The 12695-nt window shown below is 46.2% G+C and overlaps 1 long non-coding RNA gene across 1 annotated transcript; it reads right to left on the bottom strand.

Annotated features, from left to right (window-relative positions):
* Positions 1–7238: 7238 nt before the first annotated feature.
* Positions 7239–12550, bottom strand: LOC117184975 (uncharacterized). The gene is made up of 2 exons (XR_004470456.1): positions 12503–12550; positions 7239–7372 (listed from the first exon to the last, which is right to left on the bottom strand). It is a non-coding gene; the product is annotated as an uncharacterized lncRNA (long non-coding RNA).
* Between the last annotated feature and the right edge of the window lie 145 nt (positions 12551–12695).

Here is a 12695-nt window from a genome sequence, read left to right as displayed (position 1 = left end):
TTGCCATGGAGCAAGGGCTCGCCGACATAGCTCTAGTCCAGGAGCCCTGGATTGCGACAGGCAATTCAGTGGCCGGACTAAAGTCCTCAAATCATACTCGTACGAAAGGGAATCCATGCTTACCTTATGTCTTATTACAGCACGGATGACCTGACGGTTGTGATGCTGGAAAGTGAGGAAAAGCGCCTTCTGGTGGCTTCCTGCTACATGGCTCACGACAGACCCGCACCACCCGACGAACTCAGGAGACTGGTGACAGAAGCCGGCACCAAAAACTATCAACTCGTCATCGGAACGGACGCCAATGCCCACCACAATGTGTGGGGAAGTACCGACATCAATGACAGAGGTGAGTCACTCTTAGACTTTATACTAGCAACTAATCTATATATAGCAAACGTTGGGGAGGAGCACACCTTCATAGGTCCGGCCTCATCCAACGTGCTAGACCTAACACTTGCAAGAGTCCTCGAAAGACCATCCTTCTCAGACCATAAGTACATTCAGTTCAAGTGCGAATTCAAACACCCTTCGAAGACAACAGTCTATAGAAACCCCCGGAACACAAACTGAACACAAAGTTTAAAAAGACAGTTACTTCGAAGCTCGCGAATCCGGGCTCAGTGAAATCCGCGGAGGATATAGAGAAGTCCCTAAAGACCCTATCCAACGAGTTACTGAACGAGTTGCATCGTGCAAACCCTCGAGAACGAAGAGGTGGTCCAAGCCATTTTGGTGGAACCGAGATCTCTCTCTCCAAAGGAACAACCTCAAGGAACGAAGAGATTGTCAATGAGGAATATAAAATCCTACTTAGGAGCTACAAGAAGGAAATACGTAAGGCACAAAGGAACTCGTGGAGAAACTTCTGCTCCAACATCGAGAAAGTGCCTGAAACCGCTAGGTTTCGGAAGCTGCTTTCAAAGCAGCCCACAGTACAGAGCCAACTAAAACTAGACAACGGACAGTGGACAGAGGGCAGTAAAGAAGCCCTAACTGCACTAATGGAGGCGCACTTCCCTGGATGCACCGAGGTCACTGACGCCAAGGAGCATCAGAACATAGCAACCGAGGAACAGCACCCTCCCATAGGTCTGTTAACCACTAAGAGAATCCACTGGGCCATAGACTCCTTCGCGGGCATAAAAGCACCAGGACTGGACGGGATATTCCCAGCCATGATGCAGTTGACCAAAGAGGTTATTACCCCATGGCTCCTCGCAATATACTCAGCATGCTTAAGTACGGGCTATATCCCAATCCAATGGAGAACCTCGAGAGTTGTCTTCCTCCGTAAGGCAGGAAAGTGCAGCCACGTGAGTCCCAAGGATTACAGACCGATAAGCCTTACCTCCTTTATACTAAAAACACTAGAAAAGCTGTTGGATTTGCACATCAGGAATGAGGTAGAGGGACTGATGTCAACAAACCAAAACGCCTAAAGTAAAGGGAAATCAGTGGAGACGGCACAACACTCGCTAGTAGCCACCATCGAGAGCGCCCTTCACAACAAAAAGTATGCTTTGGGAGCATTTGTGGACATCTCAGGAGCATTAAACAACGTGGCCACAACCGCAATAACAAGTCGCCTAGAAGCGAATTACATACACCCTGCAATTAACGTCTGGATCAATCGGAGTGGGGCACTGCTTCCATGGTAAAGGGGGCACACAGAGGCACACCTCAGGGTGGAGTCCTGCATCAAGAGATTTGAAAGGAAGGCCCAAAGAGGTAGGACTCAGTATCAACGCGGACAAGACGGACCTCATCCTCTTTACCAAGAGGTACAAGGTACCGATATGGACCCCCCCAAAAATTGACCAAACTAGGCTGACTCCAAAATCACAGGTGAAATACCTAGGCACAGTACTGGACAGCAAGCTGGCATGGAGGCCCAATGTAGTGGAAAGGGTGAAGAAGGCTACCATTGCGCTTTATGCATCCAAGAAGATGCTCAGCAGCACATGGGGCCTGTCACCTGCTCTAATGCACTGGATCTACATCTCGGTGGTGCGACCAACTCTGCTGTATGGGGCCTTAGTGTGGTGGCAGGCTACTGAAAAGAAGACATACCATAAGCTTGTGGAAAAGAATCAGCGACAGGCTCTGCTCTGTATTACAGGGGCGCTGAGGTCAACCCCAACAAAAGCACTTGAAACTGTACTCGGAATCGACCCCCTGGACATTCACGCTCGCCTGATTGCGGGAAAGGCAGCACAACGCCTCATAGCATCAGGAAATCTATCGCCACAAGGATACGGGCATAGTTCAATCGGCAGGGAAATGACCAGATCAACTGATTACATGACCCCCCAAACTTGCCTTGACGTCAAAACAACCACATCTTTGGGACCTAAAGACTGGAAAATTGGAAGGGACAAAACTGAGGACATCAATATATACACAAACGGCTCCAAGATGGACGGAGGAGTAGGAGCGGGCCTTTACTGTACAGACCCTGAGATAAGGCTGTCGTATAAGCTACCGGACCAATGCAGCATATTCCAGGCAGAAGTTTTTGCCATCGGGAAAGCAGCGGAGGTCGCTCTCCTCACAGAACGAGCACACGATGCGGTCAACCTATTCGTCGACAGCCAAGCGGCGATAAGATCCATGCAGTCGTCCGCGGTCAGTTCCAGAAGTGTCTTGGCGAGCAGGGAGGCATTAGACATCCTAAACACGACAAAGACAGTGCGGATCTATTGGGTTCCCAGCCACCAGGGCATCGAAGGAAACGAAGCGGCGGACGTTCTAGCTAAGGAAGGCGTCGGGCTGGAGAATAGGAAAACCGAGAACGTGCCTGTCTCCCTCAGAACGCTGCAAGGCGATCTAGAGAAGCAGGTTAGAGCACAGACTGATAGCAGGTGGAGGAGTACCACCAACTGCAGAACCTCGAAGATAATGTGCAAGGAGCGCAACGAGAAACTTAGCCACTACCTACTGCACCTACCACGAAAGGACTGTAGATTGCTAGTGGGAATACTAACAGGTCACTGTCTGGCTGCTGCACATGCAGCAAAGCTAGGCATCACCAACAGAGAGAGTTGTAGGAAATGTGAGGAACCTGGGGCTATCGAAACCCTGGAACATCTCATCTGCAACTGTCCGGCTCTCTCAAGGGCAAAGAGGAGATGCCTCCAAAAGGACGCCACAGGAACTGCTGGCCTATGCTAAAAACACCTCGATTCTCGGGGACTTTTAAAACCACATTAACACTCCCGCGACGGTTCATACACCCCCCCATCCGGATAACTAAAGGCCATATTGGCCTATGCGTGGCCCCGCTGAGGGCCGTCCGGGTTAACCTAGCCTAACCTGGTTTGTACAGAAGATTCATAGAAAACTTCTCTAACGTTACTTTCCCCCTTACCGAACTTCTGTCTACTAAAAACAAGTTTGAGTGGACGGCGGCTGCGCAAGGCGCGTTTGATAAGCTAAAGCAGTTATTGACCATGGCTCCAGTCTTAATAAATCCAGACTTTCAGAAGAAATTTTATGTCCATTGTGATGCTAGTAACTATGGCATTGGAGCTGTGCTAGTGCCGATATCCGACGAAGGAATAAAGAACCCAGTGGCATTTATGTCAAAAAAACTCAATAGCTGAACGAGAGTGTCTAGCAGCTCTTGAGGTAATCAAACGATTCCGTTGTTACTTAGAGTTGCAGGAATTTGAAGTAGTCACTGACCACGCCAGCTTAGTATGGCTAATGCGACAACCAAATTTGAGTGGTAGACTAGCTCGGTGGGCTATGCGATTACAAGGCTATAAATTTAGCGTGAGTCATAGACGGGGTCAAGAAAATGTCGTGCCACACGCATTATCGCGAATTTATTCAGATAAAGCTGCACTTGAACAAATCGGACCCGAGGTCGAGTTAAACTCATCTTGCTTTAAAGACAAAGATTATGAGAAGATACGTTTAAAAATTGAAAACAATCAGGAAAATTACCCTGATGTGAAAGTGGTAGATCAGTTTGTATATATCCGTACAGAACATGACGTGGGTGATGAAGCTAGTAACCAAAATAGCTGGAAACTATGGCTTCCAGTCGGATTGACTCAAGAGGATATTAAGAGATTCCACAATTCGATTGTAACTGCTCACGGTGGTATGTGTAAGACGCTTGAGTTGATTCGGAGAAATGTTTATTGGCCGGGAATTTACTTATTTATTATTCGCCAACGGAATCAAACAAAATCCTTAACTGGCTAGGCTAACTTATTTCTATCTTAACAAATAACAAAAATTAACATTAATAAATTAAATGTGTAACAGGAAGAAATCCACACGCAACCGTCTGACGGCTCCCTTCCCCTGGCAAAAGTCGAAACGTAATCCAGCTGGCAGCGCATTGTGCTGCCGAAGCGCCCTACAGATGGGCTCATGAAAGCTATAATTGGTCCGGTGCAGATCAACTGCCAAGGGCGCATGGGTCCTGAGGCTCCTGGCGGGCGTAGTGAAGCTAATCCTTCTAAGTAGGTCAAGGCAATCGATATTACCCACTAAAAGGTCATAAATAAATATTTGAGCCGCAATGGTCCTACGATCCTCGAGAGAGGAGAGATGCACGAGGCGACATCTGCACTCATAGGACGGCATCGGAATGGAAAATGGCAGAAACTTTCAGAAACTTTCTTTGCAGTCTCTCGATGCGCGAAATTTGAACGACCCCGGTGGGTTTTCAGACCGTGGAAGCGTACTCAAGGCGCGAGCGCACAAGGAATGCGTACAGACTTAGCCTCGTATATGGGTCCTTGAATTGGGATGAATTGCGCTTAACAAAGCCGAACATTGCATAGGCTTTCGGCAATATTAAATTCATATGCCCTGCGAAAATAAATCTAGAGTCAAATAAGACCCCAAGGTCAAGTATCTCCATCTGCTTTAAGAGACGATGGCCATCTATTGAATATGAGGCCAGCACATTGAAGACACACTTGCCAAAAGAAACAAAGTAACATTTACTAATGTTGAGTGGGAGCGAATTAAGTCTGCACCAACGAGCAACTGTATCCAGGTCGCGCTGCAGAAGGATACTGTCGCCTAAGGTTTTGACAGATCGGAAAATTTTAAAATCAGCATAAAGCAGATGCTCAGAAGCTTGAATGCTGAGACATATGTCGTTAATAAAAATTAAGAACAGAAGTGGACCAAGTGCACTTCCCTATGGAAGGCCGGAAGTAGCCAAGAATGGGTCTTTCCATTTATCAATACGACATACTCTCGCCGCTCAAGATATGACCTAAACCAACTGAGCAGGCAGGAATGAATCCCTAACCGATGCAGCTTGGCTATTAAGGCACAGTGGGAGACTTTGTTAAAGGCTTTAACAAAGTCAGTATACACAACATCTACTAGAGAGTGCATTTCAAAGACACGAGTGCAGAAATTACTGAAAGCAATGAGATTAGTGGTTGTTGATCTACCCGGCATAAAACCATGCTGATTTGGACTAATGTAGGATTTCATGACGAAGGTGATCTTTCTGGCAATGATTCGCTCTAGAAGTTTTGAAACATGGCTGAGTTTGGCAATTGGTCGATCATTGGAGATGAGATTTTTGGCGCCTTTCTTAAAAATTGGCGTAATCGTAGCTGCTTTCCACTTGCCAAAAAACCGAACCGTTAGCAGCGAATTTGTAAATAGAATTTTAAGAGGTTCACAAAACGCAACATCACAGTTGCGAAACAGGAAGGCGGAAATGCCACCACAGTCGGGTTTATTAGAATTATTGAAATCACCAATTGCCTCCAAAATGTCCACCTGCGATACATCAAGTGTGCCAATATTGACCACCGAGGGAATAGCTTTTAAGACATCAAAACTATGGCAATCTGCGTATGGCTCAAAATTTGAGCTAAAACGAGGGGGAACGTTGTAAGTTGCTGCGGAGACCGCAACTCTACATTTATACCCGATACTTAGTCAGTATGACTCTCCTCCGGTAGACGCCGCTAATATTAAACGACACGACAAAGAGTACGTGCGAGAGAGACAGAAAATCAGTCTGAGCGTGACGTCGGGCGCTGCGTAGCCACTGCAAATTGATTTCTTGCTTTTGGCTACAAAAGATCTGATCTGACCCAGATTCAACAATCTGATAGATTTGGTCATTATCTATGATTCAGCGGTTTTAGTTTTCTCGAATGTACAATATTGTGGATGAAACAGATTTTCGTCTTTTGTGGGGGCGGAAGGGGGTGGGGCGAAATTTTGAGATATACGTTTTATAGTGAGATCTAACAGAAGTGCGGATACTAAATTTGGTTACTGAAAAATTAGAAGAGTTTTTCTAATCAGTTACCGAAAACTTTGGGTGGCTGTAATTTAAATTATTTATTTGGCGGGGCGAAAAACTTGATACGCTCGATCTATTTCAAGGTTGGCGAACAACTATATTTTCTTCACAATTCAAATCTCTTACTCTAGCTATCCTACGGTGGCAAAGCGGGGCGAATTCGCCAAGAGCGAGAGAGCGAGCTTTTATTGCGCTCCCGCTTTGCCCTAGCCTAACTTACACTAGACTTCATAATTCATAATTCATAATTCATAATTCCATCTATAACTAATAATTGTGGCCATGGATGGAAGGTCACGCAACACCGGCCCCGTTGAACGCCTGCATCGGCTTCAACACATGGGGAGCGGCGCTAATTTGTGTATGGGCCGCCGAAAAACCGCTCCAGTGCTAGTCCTTATTTCGACGACCCTGACCATGCCGTCCTCTCCTGCGTGCGTGGCTATGACCCTCCCTACGAGCCACTCCTGAGGCGGCAGATTGTCCTCGGCCACGATGACGAGGTCTCCTTCCTCGAGGTTCGGTTGCTGCTGGTGCCATTTGCCCCGAATTTGCAGCCCCAGGACATATTCGCGGGACCATCGCTGCCAAAACGCTTGCCTGACTGACGAGACAAGTCGCCATCGCCGCAAGCAACTGAGACTCTCCTGGTCCGGAGTCCGCAGTGCTGGGGGGGCGATGAGCGACCCGCCTGTCAGCAGGTGCCCGGGTGTTAGGGCCTCGCCGTCGCTTGGATCTTGGCTGATGGCTCCCAGCGGCCTCGAGTTCATTATGGCCTCGATGCCGACGAGGACTGTGGCGAGCTCTTCGGCGGTTAGGAGCGCGCTGCCTACCGCCCGTAGGAGTAGGCTCTTGGCAGTTTTTACACCTGCCTCCCATAGCCCTCCCATGTGAGGAGCTCGCGGCGGTATGAACGCAAATTCGCATCCGTTTTTTGACGCAAAGTCGCGAATTGCGTCTCCCTGCTCCTTGAGCCTGATCCGCAGAGCGCTGAGATGGCGGCTCGCTCCGACGAAGTTCGTCCCGTTGTCGCAATGAACGACTTGGGGATATCCTCGGCGCCCGACGAACCTTTGAAAAGCCAACAAAAAACAATCAGTGGTTAGATCGGAAACTATTTCTAGGTGAACCGCCTTGGACGCAAAACAAACAAAAAGCGCAATGTATGACTTGTATGGGGGCCTTCCGCGAATTTTCAATGTCGTGTGCACTGGTCCACAAAAATCAACGCCGCAAATTGAAAATGGGCGGAGAGCACGGAGTCGATCTGCGGGTAAATTCCCCATGAGTTGCGTCAGCAATCGAGGCTTGCATTTAAAACAGCGCATACAGGATCGAACTGTCTGACGGCAGACTTCCTGAGCGTTCACTATCCACACGCTCTGTCGAAGGATGCTCACAAGTGCTCGTGGGCCGACATGAAAATTCGAATGGTGCAGATGACGAATATAGCTTCGCACGAATTGCGAGCGCTTAGTCAAGAGCAGAGGAAACTTGGCATCGTATGATATAGGAGCTTTAGCTAGTCGCCCCCCCACTCGCAACAACGAAAAGTTACACCAAGTCCCTGTGTCTTCATGGATGAATGGGTTCAACCGCTGAAGACTAGGACCAATTGTAGATCCTTTCCTAACCTTTTCGATTTCTCCTTGATACTCGTGATGCTGGACGATTTCGACAATTTTATAAAAGGCTTCATTGTATTCGGTCGGTGAGATAGTTTTTTCGAATTTTAGGCTTGGGTCTTTACATTTTCTTATAAAGCGGAACACATACACGAACACTCTAAGCAGTTTGAGATGTGACGAGAATCCCTCGATGACATCTAACAGCTCCGAACTTCGCACAGCCGCGGTCAGCCCGACCGCAGTCTTCCTCTTTTCCAGCTGAAGATCATCGGAGTGTTCGAAATGAGCGTTCTTGGGCCAGTTTTCTTCTTCCTCTTTCAGAAATGATGGTCCTTCGAACCAAATTGACTGAACGATTTCGTCGACGTCACAACCTCTTGAGACAATATCTGCTGGGTTCTGTTTCGTGGGTACATGCCGCCACGTAGCATCATCTGACCACTCTTGAATCTCAGCCACTCTATTTGAAACGAAAGTCGACAGCGACGATGGATGAGACCGGATCCAATGGAGAGTTACCTCTGAATCCGACCAATAAACGACTCGTTCAATGGGCACGTTTAATAGGGGCTTGATTCTGTGACAGAGATCTGCGAGAAGGTGAGCGGCACATAACTCAAGCCTTGGGAGCGTTTTGGTCTTGAGCGGCGCTACTTTGGATTTCGAAGTCAACAATGATACTTTTAAACCTTCTGCAGTTCTGCTACGTATATAGACGCACGCTCCATACGCTCTCATGGAGGCGTCAGCAAAGGCATGTATTTGAACCGGTGACATCGGATCGGAATACACAAACCGAGATATGGATATGTCTTCCAATTGAGATAGTGTATTTTTCAACTTATTCCACGCTGTTTCCAAATGCAGCGGGATCGACTCATCCCAATCTAGTTTGTTAAGCCAAAGCTCCTGCAATAGGATCTTGCCTTTTATAACGATAGGACTTAATAAACCTAGGGGGTCAAACAACTTTGATGTCACCGATAGTATGTTCCGTTTTGTCGCTCGGAGACCCATAACTGAATTGTCAATTTTGAACTTAAAGGCATCGTCAGTAGGTAACCATGAGATTCCTAACGCCTTTGTCGACTCTGAATCCGAGATTGTTATGGGTTTGGCTGTGCTCTCAGATGCGGTGATCTCGGGTGAGTTTGAAAACCACTTAGTCAACTCAAACCCTGCGGTCTGAAGAACCTGAGACACTTCGGACTTAATTGCCCTTAGCTCCTCTACGCATGCAGCACCAGTCAACAAGTCATCGACGTAAAAGTCGGACCCAATAACGTTAGCAGCTCTAGGGAATGAGAGCTTCGCAGACTCACTCAACCTTTTCAAACACCGGATAGCTAAGAATGGGGCTGGTCCAGTCCCATAGGTTACAGTGTTGAGCTTGTATAATCTCAAGGATTCAGAAGGGTCTCTTCTCCACACTATGAGCTGAAACTGCCGATCCGCTTCGTTCACCATCACTTGGCGATACATCTTTTTAACATCAGCAGTCAGGGCAAACCTGTGCAGACGGAAACGGAGCAGTGTCGAGTATAATTCCTCTTGAATGGTAGGTCCCACCATCAGAATGTCATTTAAGGCCACCTGTGAGGACGTCTTGGACGAAGCATCGAACACGACTCGGAGCTTGGTAGACGTACTTTGGGGCCTCAGAACACACTGATGAGGGATTACGTAGTGTGGAGTAGACGGAATCGTATTGTCAGTAGGAGACATATGACCTAAGGAGAGGTACTCTTCCATGAATTCCAAGTACATTTTCTTCAACTCAGGGTCACGATGCAATCGTCTTTCAAGCGACAAAAACCGCCGTTTCGCAACCTCAAAGGAGTTTCCTAAACAATTTGGATCTGATTTAAACGGGAGCCTTACTTCGAACCGACCTGATGATAGTACCTGAGTCGTCTTACGATAGTGTTCTTCACATAGCTTGTGCTCAGGTGTGGCAATTTTCTTGGTAGATGGCATTTCTTCCAGTGACCAAAACTTTTTCAAGGTCCTATCGATGGATACTAGCAACTCTTCACTGCAACTCAAACTGTTTGTAATTTGAGGAGCAGAACTCCTGGAAACATATTTTCCCGACACAACCCAACCAAGAAGGGTTTTCTGAAGAGTTGGAAAGTCAGGACCTTGTTTAATTTGACCAACAGCTAATAATTCAAAGAACGATTCTGCTCCAATTAACATATCTATTCTTTGTGGCTTGTAGAAATAAGGGTCTGCCAGTGGTAGGTTCTCTGGGATTCGCCAGTCAGTCACATTCACTGACTGGTCAGGGTGATAACCTGAAATTGATTTCAGGATCCAAAAATCAAAGGAGAACTCACTACCATTTATTCGCGACTTCACCACTGTGTGTATTTTATCCTTTACTTGGGAATTAGATTCACCAATTCCAAGCAAGTTAATACAGGACTCCTCTCTACGGATCTGTAAGCGATTAGCGAGGTCCTCGGTAATGAAATTTGTTTGTGATCCAGAGTCGAGCAGAGCTCTGGCCAGAATGTGTTCACCGCTCTTAGTTCGGACGCTTACGATCGACGTAGCCAGAATTACCCTGTCCAACGCTGTCGCATGCAAAACATGTGACGTGGAAGGTTGATTCTGATTTGATGGAGGAGAAGGACTCTCTTGGGGTGGTGGCAACGCGAGACTATTAGCCGACACTGTGTATCGATGCAATAATGTATGATGTGAGCGGCTGCACACTCGACATTTATTGGCTTTGCATTTTACAACAGCGTGGCCTTTTCGCAGACAATTAATGCATAGGGATGCCGACTTAGCAAACTCAAACCTTTGCATCACCGAGAGACGCGAAAATGAAGGGCAATTTGACACTACATGGTCTCCTGAATTGCAGTAGCTACAAGTTTGCTGAGTTCTACTGTTGGTGGAAGTGGAAGAACAAGCAAATGAACTGCGATTATGTTGCTTGCTTGGCATGACTTTGTCTTGCCTTGGCTTGGTCGATTCTTCAGCAGACAGATGCTGGTATCGACGATTCAAGACTTTCTCAAAGTCGGACCAAAGCGGCAACTTCTCATAAGTAAGCTGTTCATCCCACTTTTGTTTCGTCACTGGGTCGACTCTGTTTAAAACGAGATGAATGAGCATTGCATTCGAAATTGTTGTATCATCTCCGATCGACAGTAACGATCCGTAAATCGACGAAACAGTATCGATTAGAGTTCTTAGAGATGATGCAGATTGATGCGACATTCTCGGCAGATTGAACAATGTGGAAATATTATTCGTGAAAATCAAATAATCGTTGTCATACACTCGTTTTAGGCCAGCCATGGCCTTTTCATAATTTGCCTCGGTGACTTGGAACGCCTTTATTGTTCCTAATGCTTCATCAGAGAGGCACGAAATCAAATGATTAAATTTTTCGATCACCGGTATGCTGTTGTCGCTATGGACTAGTCTTTCGAAAAGGCTAATGAAATTTTTGAATTCCGAGTGTTTACCACTAAATTTGGGTAATGCCAATTTCGGAAGTCTAGCATGAGTTGGGGCTGAAGAAGACACTGGCTTCGTCTCGCTTGCTGCATCAAAGGCGGCGATAAGCGACATTATCTTTCCTTTGGTGACAATTATCAGCTCTTCCAACTCGGCTGCATATGCATCATCACCTGTTATATCCTCGATTTGCTCCTGCAAATGGTTAGCCTTTTCAATTGAAGCATTCAAACAATCTAATCTACATTGTAATTCCGGTAATTGCAAAGGAATCGACCCTTGATCTAATCGATCCTCTAAGCGGCGAATGCTTTTTACTCTACTTTTGAGCTTAATCTTTAAGTCTTCAAGAGTGGGTTTACTTTTTTCTGCCATAATGGCTGTGTTTTTATTTATATATTTATTATTAATATTTTTTTTTTTTTTTAATTTTAAATTTTTGAACGAGAACGATAATCGAAAACGAATTTTAATTGAATGTCGATGCACGAGGTATCAAGGGAAAGAGTTGTTGCAAGTAACAGCCGAAAACAATATACCCGTTGGATGTAGGGTAGCACGTCACTTGGCGCACCGTTAAGCTCAAGAGCGGCAACGAAAATTCTCCCAACAAATACAACGCAAGCAGCAGTGGAGAAGCGAAAGCGAAAACGAAATAATGCACCGGTGCTGCTGCTTGTATGTATGTGTGGATATTTTCTATACGCCGTGGCTTGGGTGAACGAACGAACAAACTTTGTTCTAACGACGAGAAAGGTAGAACAAAATAAAATGGGGGGGGGGGGGGGGGGGGGTTGGCGTTGACAGTGATTGCAGTAAACGAAAGATGTATGTATGTATGTACATATGTATAACTGTTGCGTCCAAATAGCGGTTCACATATGTATGTCTGTTTGGGTCGATATGTATGTATGTATTTATGTTTTTAGTTATATTTATGCAATTAATAACAAAATGCATGCAATCAAGCTCTACTATATATGTATCATACGTCTGTGCCTAGAATTGAAGGCGATGTGCAATGTATTCAGCACAAGACACCTCAAAGAAAGATCTGAATGTCTTTAGCTCAGCCTTCAATTTTCTGCACAAATACCTCTGATTCCTCTTTTGGATTTTTGAATCCAACTGCTACTTTCCTGTCTTTTTCGCAGGGCATCCCTCGGCGGTAGCAGAATTGCACAAAAATTATTGTTGGCGCGACCGACGCGATGATATTTTACAAAAATTGATTGCCGATTGCACACACACACGACGCGGGCAACGAATATGTTTGCATATGTATACTG

The sequence above is a fragment of the Drosophila pseudoobscura genome, chromosome X, assembly GCF_009870125.1.
Source record: "Drosophila pseudoobscura strain MV-25-SWS-2005 chromosome X, UCI_Dpse_MV25, whole genome shotgun sequence".
NCBI classification, from domain to species: domain Eukaryota; kingdom Metazoa; phylum Arthropoda; class Insecta; order Diptera; family Drosophilidae; genus Drosophila; species Drosophila pseudoobscura.
The sequence above is the reverse complement of the archived record's forward strand: the minus strand, read 5'-3'. Positions and strand labels throughout refer to the sequence as shown.